The following is a 23,352-nucleotide window of genomic DNA, read 5'->3' on the forward strand; positions in this document are numbered from 1 at the left end:
TTTATATTTATTTATCTTGTCAAAAGCATAGAGAATAAGCCAAATGGAGATGTAATCAACAATACAGAGTAGAAGTTTCTTGACCTACGTTTTATATATATATATATATATATATATATATGTATATATATATATATATATATATATATATATATATTTATTTATTCATTCATTCATTCATTATAAAATAAAAATAAAAAAGTTAAAAAGAGAGAAGGAAACTGGACACAGATAATTGAAGCAGCTATCATTTTATATATCTGAACCAAACTGAATGTCTTGCTGATCAGGTATAGGAAGTGGGTATTTGTCCATCGGAAATGATTAGAACAGGAAGTGAAAACCTGTGATAGCACTTTTCTGTTTCAGACTGTTTATTCGACAAGCAGGAACAGAAAGTATGTAAGTATTGATAAAAAGTGGCAGAATGTCCCAAGGTGTGTGTGTGTGTGTGTGTGTGTGTGTGTGTGTGTGTGTGTGTGTGTGTGTGTGTGTGTGTGTCTGTGGAGTGGATGTGGATGACTGCTAAAAAGAAAGGGTACTTACAGAAATGATATTGCATAAGAACTTTATGTAACGATATATAAGGCAATGAATGCAAATATTTATGAGCACACATGTCATATTAACAAGAAAAGAAAGCATAGGAGATAACCCTCAGGACCTTGCTAATATGGGTTGTTAAAGGGAACAAGTGGTACCTGACGACATTATTGCTTGCTTAGTGCCTAAAATAATATTTCAGTTATTACCACCACCAATGATTCACAAATTGTTTCTGCTCTATAGTTTTAGATTTACTAGTAGTGCTGTGTGTGTGTAGACTGACACATATAAGTTAAGTGCAATATGTTAAGAATGTGTGTGTGTGTGTGTGTGTGTGTGTGTGTGTGTGTGTGTGTGTGTGTGTGTGTGTGTGTGTGTGTGTGTGTGTCCTGGTGTGTGTTGATCTGTGTGTATTTGTGTGGGTGTGGGTGTGGGTGTGTGTCTGGGTGTTTGTGTGTGTATACCTGTGCATGGCTTTGTGTCTGTGCATAGGTCTGTGTCTGTTGGCACATTTATGCGTCTGTATGTATGAGTGGGGGCCTTGTGTTCATTTCACTGTATGTATGCCATTCCTTGTTAACACACCTTCACTGTTCACCTTATGCTGTTATTGGAATAGTACTGGATTCAACACTGTTATCCTGCCCTTATTAGTATTTCTGATGGCTATTGTGACATCTGGCCTCTGTTAGGATGCTCATGTCTACTGTGGTTTAGCTGCCTCATAAACATGCTGTATGTTCAGCCCTAACATAGTGTATTGTCTCATCAGCAGATCTATAGCCACAAAGAGGTCAAATTTAAACCCATCCTCTCCTGAGGCATATTTTTCCAGCTGTTGATTAGCAGCGTGTGTAGTTAGATATTCAGTCACATTTGGTGTAGCAAACTGTTGTAGGTACTAATGTTTTGCAGACAGCAGCTGCTAAGATAAAAAGACAAACTACTTAGTGCATATAGGTTCATAGGTTCATAGGTTCATAGGTAAGTACTAGGCTATCTGCCTATGGGCATTTATAAGCCTAGCCACAGAGTGATGGCTTTCGCCTCCCCATTAGATTAGTAACCTGGGCCTCTGTCAACAGGGCTCCTGAAGTTATCCCAGGGTAGAACTTACGATTACCCATCCACTCATCAAGATTTCTCTTGAAGAGGGTCATAGAGGAGCTCTGTCGAATATGGATTGGGATTCTATTCCAGAGTGAGGGGAGTCGCTGGGACAGGAATCTATCCCACCAGCATGTCCTGTTTATTGTTGTACATAGGTTCAAGTCGCTAGAACGAGTGGTTCTCAGGGATCTCGTTTTCTTGAGGTGAAGCATGTCCATTAGTTCAGGGTTTGACATGGCCCTATAGGTCAGGCATAGGTCACCTCTGAGCAGACGGTAAGCGACTGAGAATAGCTGGAGCTTTTTTAGTCGTGCTTCATAGGGTAATTGTTTAAGGCCCTTAATCCTCTTAGTGAGGTACTTCTGTGGTCTTTCTAGTTGTTGCAGGTGTCTAGTGAGGTACATCCCAAATGGGGCATTGTACTCTACTATGGGCCTAATGAGTGAGGAGAAAAGGGGCACAATCACCTCCTTGGATCTGGATCAGAAACCCTTTGTGATAAGGTGTGCCACATAGAAGGATTTTCTGACCATTTTGGCTATGTGGTTATCAAAGGAGAGCATGCTATCTACTTGGGTACCCAGGTCCCTAATTACTTCTTCTGTACTTAGTGGATTCCCATCTATGTGGTAGTTTGTAGGTACTTTGTTTTTCCCAAATGGGATTGCTATGCATTTTTTGGCATTTAGCTTGAGGCCGTGACTTTGACACCAGGTGTTTGTCTCTGTGAGACCCTTCTGCAGGATGTCTGTGTCAGCTGGAGAGTCAAATATTGCACCCGATTTACAGTCATCTGTGAACTTGGTTAGCCACAGTCCCTCCACCTTTGCCTGTACTACGGAGAAATATATACCGAACAGGAGGGGTCCCAGGACTGAGCCCTGTGGGACTCTGCTTGTGACTGGTTTAGAGTCAGACATGGCACCTGCCACTCTTACCATGTGGGTTCTGTCTGAGAGCCAATTGGCAACCCATCTCGTGACATGGGGGTTGATATTTAAGCTGGTGAGTTTGTCTATGATTCCTGAGTGTGGGATGGTGTCGAATGCATTAGCAAGGTCCAGATATGCTGCGTGGACCACCTTCCCTTCATCTATGGCCTTGGTGACTGTTTTGAAGAAGTCAACCAAGTTCAGGAGGCAAGATCTGCCTTTAACAAAGCCGAACTGGGTAGGGTCCAGTGTCTGGAGGTTCCCAATGTCCCGGTTAATGAGCTCCATGATAATGTGTTCCATGGCTTTGCAGACCAAGCTAGTCAAGGTTATAGGGCGATAGTTCCCAGGGTCAGTTGTGGCACCACCTTTGTGGAGTGGCACAACTGTTGCTGTATGCCATTCTTTGGGTAAATAGCCTGTAGAGAGGCTGAGTTTGAATAGTGATTTGAGATGGGAGGTTAGTTCATTTTGAAGCTCGTGTAAGACACAACCTGGGATAGCATCTGGTCCCATTGATGCTGTGTTTTTGGCCTTTGCAAGGGCTGTCTTTACTTGTGTGTCTGAGATATCTGGAGCGCCACATTCTTCTGGGATGGGTGCTAGCCCCTTTGGTGGGGGGGGGGTGAAGTTTGCACTGAACTTGTCAGCCAAGATGTTGGCAATGTCGGTTGATTCAGTGTATTTATGGCCATTATGCACTAGCTCGGAGCATATCTGAGAGTTTGTCCCTAGACTCTTGACATAGTTAAAGAAGGACTTGTGGTTATCCTTAGAGTCATTGGCTATTTTTCTTTCGAAATTGGCCTTGGATGATTTAATAAGGGAGCGCAGTTTTTTACTGATGTTAATCAGAGATGCCTTCTTATTTTGGGATTTTGTTCTATCTTGCAGAAGTTTCCTCCTTCTGTTGTTTATAGGTTCATAGGTTCATAGGTTGTTACTAGGCTATCAGCCCTAGGGCCTATACAAGCCTAGCCATAACAATTCCCTGGCTATTTCTTCCCACATTATTTAATTTCCTGGACCCCTGTCTATCTATTCACCCTGGGGTGAATTTCCTTTCTCCCATCCAATCGTCAAGGTTCCTCTTGAAGAGGTCCAAAGAGGCACTCTGCTTGACATGTATGGGCAATCTATTCCAGAGTCTGGGGAGTCTCTGGGTCAGGAACCTATCCCTCCAGCATGTTTTGTTTATTGTGATGACAAGGTTTAGATCCCTGGAGCGTGTAGCTCTGAGGGATTGAGATTTCTTTAAGTGTAGCATGTCCAACAGCTCTGGGTTTGACATGGCCTTGTATGTTAAGCAGAGATCGCCTCTGAGTAGACGATATGCGACAGAGTATAGCTGGAGTTTTATTTATAAAATAAAGTTTATTTATGGCCGGGCTCCACCAGACTGGCTTCCTCTTTTTTGAGGAGTTGGTCTTGGTTTTACTTGGGATGGCTCGATCCATGCATTCTTGAAGGTGTTCATAGAATGCACTTGTAAAGGATTCTGCCATTGGGTCCTGAGACAAGGTGGGAGATCTGTAGCAAGCTATAAATTGAACAGTCAATTTACCCGCTGTCAATTGCACTTGGATGGTCTCAGATTCCGCGTGCTGTGCTACTAACCTGGAGGTGTGGGTGTTCTTGATGAATATGGACACACACCCTCTTTTTGTGTTCCGGTCCTGGTTTTGGGATCTAAAGGTATGGTAGGAGTTATAGCCTGGTAGTGCTGGGGTGCTCTCTGGAGCCTTGAACCAGGTTTCGGTCACTGCACATACGTCAATTTCTTCCATACTAAGGAGAGCGTTGAGTGTGTGCATTTTGAGGTTTAGACTTCTGGCATTGAGCAGCATTACCCCCAGTTTTTGTTTATTATTGTTGTTTATGGAGGTGGGTTTGTCTTTTGAGCCTTGCCTGAAAAAGACAGTATTGGGGCGGCAAGAGTCTTGGCCAGTATTCGAAAGCCCAGGGGTGACAGGTGCAAGCCATCTCTGGCGAAGCAACGTGGCTTGTCAAGCATGTCATCCCAGGATGACAAGTACTGGATCCCCTTTGAATGACACCAGTAGTTTAACCAATTGTTGAAACTGATCATTTTTTCTTCGTATGCTGGCATCATTTTGGGTGAGGGCAGGAAGCTACTCAGAGTCAGAGTCATACCAGCCTGGGCTACATGGTCAGAGAGCTCCTCCATGTCTCTTTTCATGTAGTCCAGGGAGGTACGTCTCAGGTCATTTACGCCAAAATGTACAATGACAGAGTCATATTTGTACTTGTTGTGGAGTGACCTGAGTGCATGTGTTATGTGGTGGATTCTGGCACCCGACAGGCAGCTTATGGTAACCTTCTCCTTGTTCAGTCTAGTGAGTGGGACATCTGTGTGCCTGATGATAGAATCACTGATTACTAGTGTGTTAGGTGTGTTAATTAGCCTTAGGGGCTGTTTTTGCTTGGCACACTGACGTTGTAACGTATGTATTACCTCATTTCTGTTGTGGGGTGGGGGTTGCTTGGGTATATGCTTAGGAGGTCTCTGTTGTTTAGGCAGGTTATTATTTAGAGTCTCCGAGTATGTTTTTGCGTGTTTCTGAGAGTTATTTTCTGGTGCAGCCATGACTGGTCTATGAGAGTCTGGTAATGTGGTGCTAGTGTTGTCCTTCTCCTTGTGACTGGTTGATCCAGTCGTGGGTTGAGAGAGCTTAGCCTTCAGTTTGGCTGTGTAGCTGCATCTCTCACATATGTTTGTTTTGGTTGGGAGGAGGAGGGGGATGTCTGTGTGCATGAGGCAACTGCAACATTGCCTCAGGATGCACAGATTCACCAGCTGGACCAGAGAGCACACCTGAAGCTGTCCCTTGAACATGCCTGAATAGATGGTTGGGAATGTATTGCTGATTGGATGAGTAAAGAGCTTTATACTTCCTGAGTATAGGGCTGAAGTGCAAGCTGTAAGCTAGTGCTAGTTTTAGTAAGTGCCGGTCTTAAATTGCCTTATTTCTAGTGCTGGGTTGAAGTGTTTCAAGTTTCAAGGGAAAAACTGAAGTGCAGACTTCGTGGAGCCTGGAATAGTTTAACCGTAGCTAAACAGCGATGCGTGGTGCGCAAACCCGTGCAAAACCGTGCTAAGTGTTTTTTATACCAGAGAGATCAAAAAGGATAGAAATTAGCCCAAAATGGCCAATGAGCTACAAGTTGCTGGGCTGGGACCACTCCTACAGGGACAGATAGACTGCTCAGAGTTCCCTCTCTCACAGTGAACAAGAAAGCCACCTAATTATCCAAGTATGATATGGGCAACACAGGAACCTTTACCACAGTCCTGGATTCAGCAAAGCCTAAAAACTGGACTAGACTAGTTCAGAAAGGCGGGAAAACAAGGAATTTTTTTTTTTTTTCAGAAACAACAGAAATGCAGAGCTTAAATTACTTTAAATACACAGAGGAGGCTAGCGCACTTGAGTGTGTAGCCTGCGACTGTGTTACAGGTAACTTAAATGCAAAAATGACAAACAGCAATTTTTTTCAAGTGCAACAAAGAAATAAGTACAGTAAGCAATGCAGATATCATTAGGGATCCACAGAAGCGCTGAAAAGCCGAGTTTTAGGTGGAATCAGCGTTTCAGGGAAACAACAAGCAAAAACGATACTTCATCAAGTCCAAAGTCTCTCTTTTGTCTCTCGGCTGCTTGTAGGACTCTGCAGGGCACCATGAGGAGCTTGCTGAGCTGTATACAAGCGCAAAACTGCACTAAGTGGTTTTTATACCAGGGAGATCAAAAAGGATAGAAATTAGCCCAAAATGGCCAATGAGCTACAAGTTCCTGGGCTGGGACCACTCCTACAGGGACAGATAGGCTGCCCAGAGTTCCCTCTCTCACAGTGAACAAGGAAGCCACCTAACTATCCAAGTATGATATGGGCAACACAGGAACCTTTACCACAGTCCTGGATTCAGCAAAGCCTGAAAACTGGACTAGACTAGTTCAGAAAGGCGGAAAACAAGGAGTTTTTATTTTTTTATTTTTTTTCAGAAACAACAGAAATGCAGAGCTTAAATTACTTTAAATACACAGAGGAGGCTAGCGCACTTGAGTGTGTAGCTTGCGACTGTGTTAGAGGTAACTTAAATGCAAAAATGACAAACAGTAAATTTTTTTCAAGTGAAACAAGGAAATAAGTACAGTAAGCAATGCAGATATCACTAGGAATCCACAGAAGCACTGACAAGGCGCGGTTTAGGTGGAATTAGTGTTTCAGGGAAATAACAAGCAAACAAACAACAAGCATACAAACAAAGCTAGATTCAGCAGGCCTGGATCTAGTCTATGCTACAGCAAACAAAGTGTACCAATTTCAGTAAGAAACAGTTCAAATATGCAGGCACTATAAGCCTTTAACCAGAAATTTCCAGCTCAGAAGTGCAGAGTCCTGCCTCTCCTCCCACAAGAGTGCAGACCACGAACCTTCTTAATGTAAAATAACTGGCCTGAAGCCCAAGTGCTTAAACCAGAACTAATACACTTTTAGAATAACAGACACTGAGCCCTCAATCAGCAGTTTCTAACTTAGAAGGATGTAAGCTACCTGTCCTGCCACCACAGTGCAGGCCACAAACCTTCCCAATGTAAAACAACTGGTCTGAAGCCCAAGTGCTTAATCCAAAAGACTAAGAATGATAGCTACACTTTAATCAAGTTACTACCAAGCAGTAATAAATACAATTGAATACTTTAAAGAATGCCTGGATTAGTGCTCAAGTTATACAAAGAAAGCTAGATTCAGCAGGCCTGGATCTAGTCTATGCTACAGCAAACAAGGTGTACCAATTTCAGTAAGAAGCAGTTCAAATATGCAGGCACTATAAGCCTTTGTATATACTAAGCTTTAGTACTTAACAGTTTGGTAACTGACATCAGTTTATTCCTTTTTGATGTTTGCATCATCAACAACGTGATCATCAAGCTCCCCAAGTCTATCCATAGACTTATTCATTCTCCCCATTCTGCAATGGTCATTTAGCATCTCAAATTGACCCAGGGATGGGTCCTTCTTTTCCAAGGTGGCTCAGACTTGCAGTTTTACCCTTACTGTGATCAGCATGGGGTGGGGTAGGGCAGAATTAGGAGACTAGTTAGTCCATTTAAGTCTATCCATAGACTTATTCATTCTCCCCATTCTGCAATGGTCATTTAGCATCTCAAATTGACCCAGGGATGGGTCCTTCTTTTCCAAGGTGGCTCAGACTTGCAGTTTTACCCTTACTGTGATCAGCATGGGGTGGGGTAGGGCAGAATTAGGAGACTAGTTAGTCCATTTTTGGCTTGCACAGCAGTTACCTGTTGTGAGCACATCCCTCCCACATTGTCTGAGCTAATGCACTGTAACCTGTACTGTAGTGAGTATGGTATGTGTAGACACATTTTTGTACTGGAAACTCTTACTGGAGTGCATGTCATCTTTGCTGGGCTTTGATTTTATTAGTCCATATGCAGAGAGCTGTTCTGCCACATTTTCTCCCAGAGAGTGACCATGCATCTGGACATACATAAATATGTCAATACCTATGTCCCTCAGAATGGCTGTTTTTTTAATTTTACAGTGAGAAATATGTAGGATGCAAAGCTACTTTTATAGTGTTAGACACTTGTTTTCAAGGCAGTTACAAGAAAAGTAACCCACTCACTGCCTAAACATGCATTTCACTCATTGAACAAAAAATCATATTCTGAAATATGAACATGCCCAGAAAAAAACCCAAAATGAATGACAGGATACCATGCTAATCTAGTCAAATGTGTAGCAGTTAAAATTAATTCAATGAAATCTAAAATTATGCAAATACATTATGAAGTCAAAGTTAGAAAAAAAAATTCTTTCTAGTCTGAAAAAAAAAACAAAGAGAGATATTGTCAGCAACCAGACAATAACTATATATGTATAATTCCTCATATTGTTGAGTTTACATAAAAGTTTTTAATGAGTAGTAAATCATTAATATGACCTGCCATGTACAATTTTTCTGACTTATGGGTCATAGTTTATAGTTTATAGTTTTAATATCCTGTTTTTGGGCCCATGAACACAGAATCCAAACTGATGGAAGAAAAATATAAACCCATAATAATTCTAATGTTCTTTTAAATATATCCAGACCTGTACTACATTTTATGTTTTTTAGACTAAAATGCATATAATAAAAACTACATGATCAAGAACAATACAAGGACTAGAATACAGGTTATATTTATAAAAATAGAATTAATTTTGTAGATATGTGCATGCTGGGTAACATTTGTACATGCAGTACAAGTATTGTTAAAGTTACCCATATCAATAGGCTAAGATAGATCTAAATGACTTATGTCACGTTTTACTCATGTCTAAATGTTTACTGTTTAGAGATTTCAATTCTGAATTATTCTGTACCATATTATCCTGTTTTGTTTTGTAGTTATTTACATTTGATAGGCCTAAGATAAACAGCTTTTCTTCTGTTATTAGCTGCTTCTGTTCTTCTCTGTCAAGTCACCAGCACATACAACACATCTATAATAAAAAAGTAATTTCATAATATTTTTTGAATGAATAGCATACTCTAAGATTAAAAAAAGCTTATGGTTTATGCTAATTGTTTAATACAGATTAATCAACTAGTATGATGGCAGAAATACCTCACAAAGAGGATTACCAGCCTCAAACAGATGCCCTATGCAGACCGTCTCAAAAAACTCCAGCTTTACTCCATTGAATATCGTCTACTCAGAGGAGATCGCTGCCTAACATACAACGCTATGTCAAATCCAGAGCTGTTGGGCATGCTCCACTTAAAGAAATCCCAATCCCTCTGAGCTACATGCTCTAGAGACCTAAACCTTGTCACCACAATAAACAGAACATGCTGGAGGGATAGATTCCTGTCCCAGAGACTTCCCATACTCTGGAACAAATTACCTATCTATATCAAACAAAGCTCCTCATCAGCACTTTTCAAGAAAAATCTTGATGATTGGATGGGAAATAGGAAATTCACCCCAGGGATCACTTCTATGGCTCTGCTCGACAGGGGCACAGGAAAATAATTTTCTTGAGTGGCGAAAGCCAGGGTACCTTTTTGGCTCGGCTTATATAGGCCCTAGGGCCAATAGCCTAGTACCTACCTATGAACCTATGAACCTATGAGAGAATGCGATTTAGAGGTGACTATGGCCACAATGAAGAAAGATGACCTTTCAGCTCATTAGCATGTCATTGAATCATACACTAGCACTGCCAGACCTCACCACAGTAGTGCCCCATGCATCTTTTTGGCAACTGCACCACTTACACACATACACATACACACACACACACACACACACACACACACACACACACACACACACACACACACACACACACACACACACACACACACACACACACACACACACACACACACACACACACACACACACCTAGCCTCTTGATTTCTTAATAGAGTCCTAATGTGATTTCCCAGCCAGGCATACACAAACACATACATACATACATACACACACACACACACACACACACACACACACACACACACACACACATGCTACCTGCTTCTTTCCCCAAATACTCCTCAGAAAATACTGTCATCCATAATTCTCTCAGCTATCACTAGGGAACAGGTCCTCAATGGACTGTCCAAGGCCAAGAACACCACATTGATGGGACCCAATAATATCCCAGGATGCCTCCTTAATAGCATTAAACTATTAAAACCATTAGAACCACTGTTTAATTGTAGCCCCCAGACAGGCTTTTTGTTAAGCAAATGGAGGACTGTAATTATCATCCTTCTACACAAGAGCAGGACATCTATGGACTAGGGTAACTGCAGATCTATAAGCAAAGCAATGGAAATAATTATCATGAAAATTATAAATAATGACATGGAAAACCTTCAGAAACTGGATTCACTCCAGGTTGGTTTTGTCAGGGGCAGGTCATACCTACTTATCCTCTGGGACTTCTTTGCTTTGAGAAGGTCAGCAAAGCTACAGAAGAGAACAAAATTGTCCACACCACCATCTCTGACCTGGCTAAAGTATTCAGTACAATACCTCACCTGGACATTTTAGACAAACTCATAAAATTAAGTATAAATGCATATGGCTCTCACTGCATTACCAGCAGGCTCACAGATAGGACTCAAGAAGTTAGAATAGATGAGTATACCTTTACTAAAGGCCAGTCACTAGTGGAGTCCCTCCTGGCCTGGTGCTGGGTCATTCTTTTTTGGTATTTACTTCTCTAAAGTCAAGACCATTGTCTAGGTTCTCTGGCTGACCAAGTTTGCAGATACAGATGATTGCAAACTAGGTGCCATCATAGAATCCCCACCAAGATATTAATATCCTCCAAGAAGGGCTGACTCAGGCAAATAACTAGTGCCAAAGCCACAGTTTAAAACTCAATGCCAAGTATCTTTTGGGAAGTCAGTTACCCTAAAAACTACTTCACTGATAACATTCGCCTAAGAGTAGACCAAGTAGTCATTGATTTTGAAAATACAAGTAGACAGTAACCTGGCCTTTGATCATCATATGACCATATAATAAGGAAATAATTTTATTATACACAGCTTATTACCAAGGGTATGGTATCTAGGTTCAAGGAAGTCATTTGTCCACTGTATTCTACTCTCATTATACCAATCATTGAGTACAACTCTTTCTTCAGTATGCAACAAGTGCAATATCGGCAGGGGTTACTCACAAAAAGGATACACGGCATAAACAACATGCCCTGTGCAGATTGCCTTAAAGCCCTATCCTTGCAATCTGTCTCCCACAGAATATTGAGGTGTGATCCATGCCTTGCATACAAGGTATCCTGGATACCACTCTGATGGATCTGTTACATACCTGTGAAACAAATGGCATTAAAATTACCCACTTTATGGACCTAAATCTTGTCTGTAAAATAAATATGACATTTTGGAGGTACAGGTATGTATTTTAGGGAATACCACTTTAATGGAACAGACTTCATATCCATATGAAGGAAAATTCTTTATAATTCAGTTCAAGTATAACTTGGGCCAATGGATGGGGAATCAGAAATTTGCCCCTAGTCTGACACCTACATCTCTTGTATACAAAAGCAGCTTGTAAATGTCTGCCTACTTATGCCCAAGCCTACATGCATCTTTTAAAATAATCCTATGGTATTAAAACTTGTCAGATACATTTGAGAAGCTTGGCTTGGATTAAAACTGCCCCCTTGGGGTCATTAGCCTAGTAATCAGTTAAGAACCTATGAACATACATGCATGTGCACACACACACACACACACACACACACACACACACACACACACACACACACACACACACACACACACATTCATGGAGCTTCACTCATGTGCCTTAAGGCACAGACATGGATATACATGCACACACACACACACACACACACACACACACACACACACACACACACACACACACACACACACACACACACACACACACACACACACACATTCATGGAGCTTCACTCATGTGCCTTAAGGCACAGACATGGATATACATGCACACACACACACACACACACACACACACACACACACACACACACACACACACACACTAACACCCCCAACTACTTACCTACAGTGGTACTCCAATAGGAGTGTAAGGTTAAGCACCGTAATCTTTGAGAGGTCACTTTTTCCTCTTTGATCAAACTTACTTGGCAGCTCAGCTGAGCAACTCAGGAGCCACCAACATTTCCAGAGGAGAACACATGGCAAATTTATTTATTTAGTTTATTTATTTGCAGTCTGTTAACCGGGAAAGTCCATTGGGCCAGAATGAGCCCGTTTTCAATGCAGAAAAGCTCCATGATTACTATTATAATTATGTGTTAGTGGCTAATTATCATTAGCCACTCCCCCAGCTGCATTATCACACAGCTCTGCCCATAAGAGTACTCTCCACACTGAGTCCACCACAAGAGAAAACCTCAGTGAAATGATGGTCTCTGAACAGAAAAGGCTTAGTATGATTGTTTAAGCTGCTGACATAAATCCTCCCCATCATGTACAACCTTCCTAAATGTCAGAGATATTGTTTACAATGCATTTGCATCTGCTTTTGAAATTTCTTTAAGACAAACTACCTACTCCTAAGTGATACATTGGCAAATGTCAAATCTTGACTAAACCCAGTTAACTCCACTGAATACCCAGAAATGTTCAGCACCACACTATACCAGCATGTAAACAGCTGCATAGATGCAGCTGCACCTTATAGGAATAAGTTTAGGGAAAACCCCTAAAATAAACCCACATGGTAGAACCATAATATCAACAATGCTTTATAAAAAAGGAAAAGAAGTTTGACCAAAAATAATAACAGTAATTCCCAGAATGTTAGAGCCCTTGTCGCCAAAATAAACAAACAACTGAGGATCTTAATAAAGTCCACCTAAACCAAATTTGAGACTAAAATAGCTACCCAAGCCAAAGAAAATCTCAAGGCATTTTTTAGTTATGTTATAATTTCAAAAGAATAACACAGCAATGCTCTGAGCTGATTGTGAACAATGTTACCTGCACTGAGACTGAAGATATAGCTAACCTACTGGTAAATAAATTCAGTTCTAACTTTACCCATATTTCCTCTCTGTCTGTCCCTCAAGGTATACCTGAAACATGCTCACCTCCAGCTATCACACAAGATCAGTCCAGAAAGCTTTATCAAAAACTAAAAATACTGCATTGATTGGTCCTGGCAATATACCTGAATGCAACTTAAATAGCATGAAGCGTGATTTACCACACCCCTAACAACACTCTTCAGTTTCAGCCTCCATACAAGTTTTGTACCAAGTGAATGGAGAACAGCTACAGCCTTTCCCTACATAAGGGAGGACCTTTCACAGACTCAGGCAATTATAGATCCATAAGTCTGAAAGATGTATCATGGAATTAGACATAGGGACCTCCAAACACTAGACCCATCTCAGTTTGGCTTCTTCGGTGGCAGTTCATGCTTATTCAGCTTGGTAGATTTTTATTTTGGAAAGGTCACCAAATCAATGGATGAATGCAAAATGGTACATACCACATTCCTCAACCTGACCAAAGCTTTTGATACAGTTCCCCACTCAGCCATAGTGGAAGGGTTAAATAAACTGGGAATAACACCCTATATCTCCCACTGGATTGACAAGTGTCTTACAGATAGGACACAGATAGTCAAAAACAGGGAAAGTTACCTCCTCAGTGAAGTCCCCCAGGATGCTGTGCTTGGATCTGTACTGTCTGATATCTACTTTTCTAAAGTAAAAGGCAATACCAAAGGGCTCTGGCTGACTAAGTTTGCAGATGACTGCAAGCTAGGAGGTCATTGAATCACCAAATGATTTAGTCATCCTGCAGGAAGGGTTGACTCAAATAAATAACTGGTGTCAAAATCATGGTCTGAAACTTAAAGCCATATAGTAAGTATCCCTTGGTAAGTCATGTATCCCAGGGAACTACCATATTGACAATATGCCCCTAAGAGTTGACAAAGTTGTTCGGGATTTGAGAACTTCTGTGAACAGTCACCTAACTTGTGACCAACTGTGTCTACTGTTGTAAAAAAGTCCTTCGATACTGCATAGCTTGCAAACAAAGAGACTGTGTCTAAATCTGGGGGTGTCACTGTTCCTCTTTACTCAACCTTCATTAGGCCAGTCATTGAAAATAATGCTCCCCTCTGGCCTGTATCTGTCCAGACATATGCAATAAATGCAGTGTCCACAGAGATACCTTACTAAAAGGATACAGAGCCTAAACAACATATCCTACATGGACCAACTCAAAGTCCTGTCACTATACACAGTATCCTACAGACTGAAAGAGGTGACCAGTTTCTGGCATACAAGGCATCCTCTGACCCATTACTGATTAATGTACTGCACAACAAAAGTCAAATTACATCAGTAATTCTCAGTCTATAGATCTAAACCTCTTCTGCAACATCAATAGAATGGTTTGGACGGACAGGTATATTTTGCAGAGGATATCACTGCTGTGGAACAGACTCCCCCTTCACATAAAACAAAATTCATCCCTGTCCATTTTCAAGAATAATTTAAGACTATGGATGTGAAACAGAAAATTTACCACAGGATTGCCCTCTGTACTGCTGATGGACAGATGCTGCTCCTAAATGCTTTATCCCATCCATGGATTCTGTCAAATTATCTATGGTATGATCTCAGTTATTCTTATTAGGGGTAGTATACAATTATCAACCATGGGATGGGTAAGGCCTATTAATAACCAAATGGGATACATTATTTCTAACACAAAAGGGAAATTGACTTGGCTTAAAATGTCCCACTAGGATAGCTAGCCTAGTAATTAGGAACCTATGCTTTAGTTTTATATTATCTGACTTTGAATATTGTGATTGGTGTTACAGTAAAATAAAGATTTTTTCAAACCAGATAATGTGACATAATGGTGACTCTTTACAGATGATGCTGGTAGAGTAGTGATATTTTTATTGTGATTGCTGCAACCTCCCCCCACCTGTGAATGCTGACCATAAAGCCTGTATTCACCATCAAACCATTTATTTCACATTGCACTACCATGGGTCCTTCACTTCAACATGGGACAACAGAATCCCCTAAATACAGACCCCTCCAGCATTTGTGCTTTCCATAAGTGTCCAGCGTCTCTTCCGGTACACACACTGATTAGTATGCTCTTATTCCCAGTCGTTGCATTGTCCTTCTGAAATACACACCTCCACCTGATGTCAGTTTTACAATGGACCAGACTGCTACCATTTGCCCCAATATAGGTGAACCAGCACCAGCATCTTATTCTCATTCTCTCAGTGCTGGCTTCGACAGGGTTCAGACAGCTAAACAAAACCTGGGTCACAATCAAAGTTTTAGCTGTCTGTGTCATGGAACATTCTCACAGTTTATAATTTTTTTGAAGATGGTGAATGACAAAAACAAAATAGTTTGCATTGTTCTTCAAAGCGCATTTTTGTCACACTCTTTATCTTGCTATATAGTTAGTATCTATCTATCTATATCTCACTCTCTATGTTTATATATATATATATATATATATATATATATATATATATATATATATATATATATATATAGATCTAGGACGTTTGCTCGTCTGAGCAAGCGACCAAAATCCAAACAGCCGGGCATACTTACGCAAAAGTGCTTTTCACAGAAGAAGCACTTTCGCGTAAGTATGTCTGTTGCCGAGGCTGTACGACGGTGTGGGTAAGGGAAATTTCCCTTTTCCCAACTGTAGTGCGGTCTCGGAGGGAGAATATTAAAGTGGGAGGGTGTGAGGGGCACAGCCCCCCACATGGGGGGTGCAGGGGGGGGTGAAACCCCCTTGCTAAAATGTAAATGTAGTGTTTTTTTTTTTATTTTGTCACACGCTTTAACGAAAGCGCTTTTTTGATAAAAGCGCTTTCGTTAAAGTGTGTTTGGGTTTTAGGGATTCGGACGTTTGCTCAGTCGAGCAAACGTCCTATATATATATATATATATATATACATAGAGAGAGAGAGAACGACACACACACACACACACACACACACATGCGCACACTTTTCATCGACAAGCCCAAACATTACCTGTCAAAATATCAGCTACAAAACGCCAACAACGGGAATTTCAAAATGCTTCTACACATGTGTTAAGTGGCAATGTTGGAGCATGTAAACATTAATTTAAAAAATTTAATAAATAAAACATATTTTTTGCAGGGGGAAATCCCCCTGCACACTGCTTGTGGGGATGCTATACCTTCCACACCTAATTATAAATACTAACTCAGTGATCAAACTATGTTGGGGAAAGATCATATTTCCCAAACCAAAGAATTGTGCAATATCACATACCTGTCGACCATCTGTGTGGTGGACTACATTTTGCCGACTGGATAGATATCTACCAAACAGAGATTCAATGATATTCAGTACCGCATATATATATCTATCTCTATATCTATATACCTACATAGATATAGAGATATAGATATAAATATATGTGTTTGTGTGCTTAAAGGATATGCAGAAATAAGGAGTCTATAAGATTGTTTTGGACAACTTAGTAGTGCAGCGGTAGCATTGTCACCTCACAGCAAGAGGTTCTCCAGTTCGATTCTTGGCAGGAGTGCCTTCTGAGTCTGCATGTCCTCCCTGTGTTCATGTGGGTTCCCTCCGAGTGCTCCGGTTTCCTCCCACATTACAAAGGCATGCATCTGGAGCATTTCTCCCTGGGCCTCTGCTGAAAATTGGCTTTGTTCCAAGTCGGACTTTCCCGGTTAAATAAATAAACAATATCTTATAGAATAAGTGAAAAGAATAAGATGTGACATGAATGATGAAGCTGTGTGCTGCCACCACTACAATGTAAGATATCAACATATAATCCATGCCTAAAAAAGTGGCATGCCTTTTGTATTTATCTGATTTCTTCATATACTTGGGTATGAGATTTTATTATTGCTGTTGATATTATTATTATTATTATTATTAATTGTAAGAGCATAATGCATGTGTGCAAAAAAGGGAGCAATATGTGTTATTAAACTGATTTTTATTTCCTATTTTTCACATTTTTTTCAGAAATCTAAGCAAAAGCAAGGACTTTGAAACAGCCCTGATGAAGAACAATAAGGCTGCGGGAAAAAAGGGCTTTTTAGCTTTATTCAGAAACCTATTAGCTACAATGAGAAAATACCTCATTATAAGTTAGTTTGCATGTCTCTGAACCACTTGTGATTATCACAAATGCTAACAATAACTTTACTGCTGTAATCACCTCCAGTGGACCATGCATTGCATTGATCGCATTGACACAAACACCCCACCTCATACACTCTCCTCTCCACACACACGTCGACATATTTCCATATGTCTCAGCTGCCCTGTTGTCACCGAATGTCCATAATTCTGCTTCTTGTACTACCCTGTCCCTTCTCCCAGAGACTTATAATCAGACAATAATACCAGATATTAGAGTTACATTAATTGCATTCTTCACTTGCAGCTTCTGGCTACAAAATATGTTATTTTATTAAAAGTAATATATAAAAAGTGTCCCTTGTGTCTACTGTCTCCCCCCACCATATTACAGCCACTGCTCATTGGTCTAGGACGAGTTGAGAGGTATAAATTCTCCCCCCACAGACACACATTTATAGACATTGCCACACACACACACACACACACACACACACACACATACACACACACATACTGACACTACATATTACATATTAGTATTGATATTTTCTGACCTCTGAAAAATCTTCAGCTCAGGATTACATTAACTACTCCAAGAAATGGAACACAGTACTGAAGACAGCAGACTCAGTTTGCTTCTCTTGCCATCCTGCTACCACTTGGTGTCCTAAGGCAGTGTCAGAACTGCCTCATGCTCACTTTTACTCCTACTTACACAAACACAACATTCTCATACTGACAGCACTAAACTGTCACATTCTGATGAAATAAAAAAATCACTACTCATGCCTCCTAAAACTCAATGAAACCTCCATTAAGTGTCTCCAACATGTACCTGTACCCCTTCCTCAGCATACCACCAATAACGTATCACCCCATTGTCTAATAATAATAATACATCAGCTTCTAGAAATAGGCTATCAATTGGTTACTTCATTGTTAGACACACCGACTCCATAATCACTAGGCTGAAGAAGGAGAGATTACAGTTAGCTGTCAACCAGAAGCCAATATTAATGACATCATGGGCCCTCACAGCCCTCTCCAGTAAGTATGACAATTACATGATTGTAGTTCATGCTGGAATAAACAATCTGTCAAGATAGCCCATGAAATATATGCAGAAGGATTGTCTGGAAGTTGTTATGCATGCTTCAGGTAAGGATAAGACTCTGGTTTTAAGTGATATGTAGGTAGAAGGAAATTAATTACATGCAACAACTGGCTAAGTGACTGGTGTCATTCCAGGTGGGTTCCAGCATGTATCTTCCTGGGACGTGATGTCTCAAGTCCAGAGACACTGCCTGACTTTACTATCATAAAAACGAAGAAACACAAAGCCTAACTAAGTACCAAGAACTGCGCAATCGTGCAAAAAAATGCATTAGGCTGGACAAAAAAATCCTACTACACGACATTACAAACTAAATACCAACACAACCCCCTAAAATTTTGGAAAAATGTAAACCAGCTACTAAAACCCACCCAAAAGGCTATCCCCAGACCAACAACATCTGACACTAAAGTTCCAACTGAAACACAATTCAGCTCGCACTTTGTGAACTCAATTGTATCCTTAGTATCACAGGACAGTTCCAACCTCACTATCCCCCCAACATAAATAATACTAATACAAGCTTTACCCTCAAAACAGTTTCCACCACTTCAATGAAAAGCATGCTTTCCAAACTAAAAACCTCATCAACAGCAGCCGACCTACTCCCCAGCTATTTCTTGAAACTCACAGCAGATGCTATTGCTATCCCAATCTCCACTCTCATAAACAGATCAATTGTTGAAAACTATGTGCCCAAACTATGGAAAATATCCTATGTTACACCCATAAATAAAGGTGGGACCTCCACTGAACTTAATAACTACAGACCCATTGCTATATTCTCCCCCCTGGCCAAAATCCTAGAAAAATGCATCCATACCCAGGTGCTAAAATATCTCTTAGACAGCAACATCCTGTCACCTACTCGACATGGTTTCAGACAAACTGCCCATAGTACCACTACAGCCCTTCTCTGCTTCACAGACACAGTAAACCATCTCAAAAATAAAGGCCTGCAGGTGTCAACTCTTTTTTTGGATATGTCCAAAGCATTTGACACAGTCTCACACCAAATCTTGCTAGACAAACTAAACCAATATCAAATTCCACTCTTACCTGGTTCCAAAGCTACTTAACTGACAGGTACCAAGCTATGAAATGGGGAAATTCTCTCTCTCCTCAGCTGCCCATAACTATAGGTGTCCTACAGGGTTCTATCTTAGGACCACTACTATTCACAAACATCACAAATGACCTCCATACCTCCACACAGCATGCAGCTATCATTCAGTATGCAGATGATATTACCTTAATCTGTGCTACACAAAACATTCCCACCCTCCTGCAAACAACTCATCTAGCATTCTCTGATGTTGAAAACTATCTTACCAAAGCCCAACTTATCCTCAATCCAAAGAAAACTCAGCTTATGATTATAACCAGTTCTAACAAAAACACTGATAACAGTCAATTCACTATCTACTCCACAAATGCTACTCCAATCGCTCCAGTGGCACAGGCTAAGCTATTGGGAATAACCGTAGACTTCCACCTAAAATCTGATAGTCATTTCAACTTAACTATTAAAAAAGTACATGCCAAACTGGGATCACTCTACCGTATCAAACCATTTCTTAACAACAGCACAAGATCAGCCATTGCTCACTTCCAACATCTATCTACCCTACTCTATGCACCTCCCATTCTGAGTAATCTCAACAAAACTGTACTAAGCAAAATGGAAGCCTGCTATAACGGAATTGCCCACTTTGCTGCAAATTGCTCATATAGAACTCATCATTGTACTGCTTTGAGACAGCTCCACTGGCTTGAACTGCCCAACCTCCTAACCTACAATCAGCTCTGCCTCTGTCATTCTATCTATTACCTCCTCAATAAATGCTACTAAACCAGCACAGCTCCTGATACCAAACAGCAGGACTAAACACCTCCCAAACACACGTATGCTTGTTCTGGAAGTCGAAGGCAAAAACAACAAGCTGCTACTAAGCCAACACAGTTCCTAATTCCAAGCAGCAAAACTAAACACCTCCAATAAGCACAGTCAGAGAGGTGAAACTCATCAAAGATAAACTCAGCCAGATAGCCAAACTCACTGAAGCAGGTCTTTTTAAATTCCAAAGGGATAAGCAAACAAGACGCCAATAAACAAAAGACTTCAATTTTATTAAGCACCACGATACTGATTTTCGTCGGCGCCCTGCACCAACTTCTTCAGACTTTGAAAAATAACAACTCACGCTTAAGTGCTGCTACATTTAAAGCCATTGCAAGCAAAGTCTATTACAAAACACACCCTCCAATTACCTTAAAGGAACAGGCCCAAGTAGCTTCAATCTAACTAAAATGTTCCTATCCCATAAACACACAGTATAAAAAGTTGTAAGTGGTATAAAATATACAACTGTAAAACTAATACTCTTCCTTACGTAGCACTTAAATAATGCAATTGAAAGTTAATAATATTATAAAATCACACTTACTTTGAACCAAATACGCATAATAAGACTGACACATTAAAATAAATAAAAAAAACATGCCATAATATTTCAAATATTGATAAAAAGACATTCCATATACCAAACATGGTATAAAATATATATCAAGATCGCTCAGCCATTCCTATGTCCAAATCACACCCGATGTTATACCCCCCCATGCATCATCTTTCCAAACTCCTCAGCTTAAGGACACAGCTGATAGATAACATACTATTGAGGCCGGGGTAATGGTAGGCTTCAAGTCTCAACTGCCACATAAGCTCCTTCATTTCTAATTTCAGGGATTAAGTCCCCCCCCAATTCACATAATTCAACTGGTCAATGATCATAAATGTAAAATCATGGCCAGGGTGATTGTAGACATGACTTGCTAGGGCATTCTCCAGTTTAATCTTCTTCATGGCATATAAATGTTTGTACATGCGTTCATTCAAACTCCTGTCCATCTTGCCTACATAAAAAGCTGGGTATGATGAACAAGAAGTGAGATACACCACTTGTGTCGATGCACAATTGTATCTCCCTCTGATAAGGTACTTGGTGTCCTTAATCTTGAAATATGTGCCTGACCTCACATATCTACAATGTTTGCACATATTGCACTTATACATGCCAGCTCTTGGAGTCATGTTGCCACCTTTCCTTTCTAACATGTTCTTGATATTCAAACCCCTCCTGACTGTAATCTTCGGGGCCGGCCCTAAATTATTGGGTCCTGTTAGTTCAGTTGGCAACAAACCCCAATTTTTCTGGATAATGGACACTATAGCTCTAGCATCCATGCTAAAGGTAGTAATGAAACTGCAATGGTATATACCTCTAAGTTGGCTGTCACCCCTGGGGTAGCTATTCTCTGAGACAGAGTGACCCAAAATGGGTTGAAAATAGCCCATTTCCCTTTTGGATCTAACCTCTAGACACAAATCCACAATCAACTCCTCAGGATAGCCCCTACATAAAAACAAATTCGATATGAACCGGCACTCTTCCTGGAAGTCACCATCTCTCAAGATCATTCTGGCCGCTCTCACAAATTGGCCTTTTGCTATTGATCTCTTCTGGAAGGCCGGATGTTCACTATCGAAATGCAAATAAGAATTGGAAAAAGTGGGCTTGCGATGAATTTTGCCTAAAAACTGGTTTTGGTTGCTGTCCTTGAATAATTCCACATCTAGGTATGCTATTCTGTCTGTGTCGAAAGTAGAGGTAAACTTTAAGAAATCCGTGGACTTGTTGAACATCTCCACCAGGTCATTGGCCACTGAAGAGTCGCCCTTGAGAATGATACAAATGTCAACCAAGAAACGGGTATATAAGGATACTCGTTCTAGGAAGATAGAGTTAGTAAACACAAATTCCTTCTCCCAATGGGCCATGACCAAGTTGGCCACACTCGCCCCACATGGTGAGCCCATGGGGACTCCAACTAACTGATGGAACCATCTATTGTTGAAGGAGAAGTAGTTACATGTTAAAATGATGTCCAATAGGTCTTTTACTATTGAAGTTTCACTCGCTGGTGCCTGCTTTCTGGTCATTTCCAACTCAATCCATTCCACCGCTACATCATGTGGGATGGATGAGTACAGGTCAACAACATCTACCGACCAGGACATTTTCAACTTCATTTACTGTGCATCACCTCGAGTACCTGTTTTGTTCGGGAACCCGAAAATCCACAAAAACATTAGAGATCCTCCCATGCACCAGTTGGTGAGTGCTAGAGGGAGTATAACATACGCAGCAGCCAAAGTTGTGGATCACATTCTAAAAAAATATGTGGCTAGTGAATCATATATTTCTAAAGATTCCTGGTCCTTTTTGGGGAAGGTGAAAAATATTTCATACAGTCCTGATTACCACTTTCTGACGGTAGATGTTGTTGACCTGTACATATGACCGGTTCATATCGAATTTCTTTTTATGTAGGGGCTATCCTGAGGAGTTGGTTGTGGATTTGTGTCTAGAGGTTAGATCCAAAAGGGAAATGGGCTATTTTCAACCCATTTTGGGTCAATCTGTCTCGGAGAATAGCTACCCCAGGGGTGACAGCCAACTTAGAGGTGTATACCATTGCAGTTTCATTACTACCTTTAGCATGGATGCTAGAGCTGTAGTGTCCATCATCCAGAAAAACTGGGGTTTGTTGCCAACTGAACTAACAGGACCAAATAATTTAGGGCTGGCCCCGAAGATTACATTCAGGAGGGCTCTGAATATCAAGAACATGTTAGAAAGGAAAGGTGGCAACATGACTCCAAGAGCTGGCATGTATAAGTGCAATATGTGCAAACATTGTAGATATGTGAGGTCGGGCACATATTTCATGGTTAGGTACCAAGTAACTTATCAGAGGGAGATACAATTGTGCGTTGACACACGTGGTGTATCTCACTTCTTGTTCATCATGCCCAGCTTTTATGTAG

Source organism: Protopterus annectens, chromosome 3.part0 (genome assembly GCF_019279795.1).
Source record: "Protopterus annectens isolate FY-2018-M chromosome 3.part0, PAN1.0, whole genome shotgun sequence".
Classification (NCBI taxonomy): Eukaryota; Metazoa; Chordata; order Ceratodontiformes; family Protopteridae; genus Protopterus; species Protopterus annectens.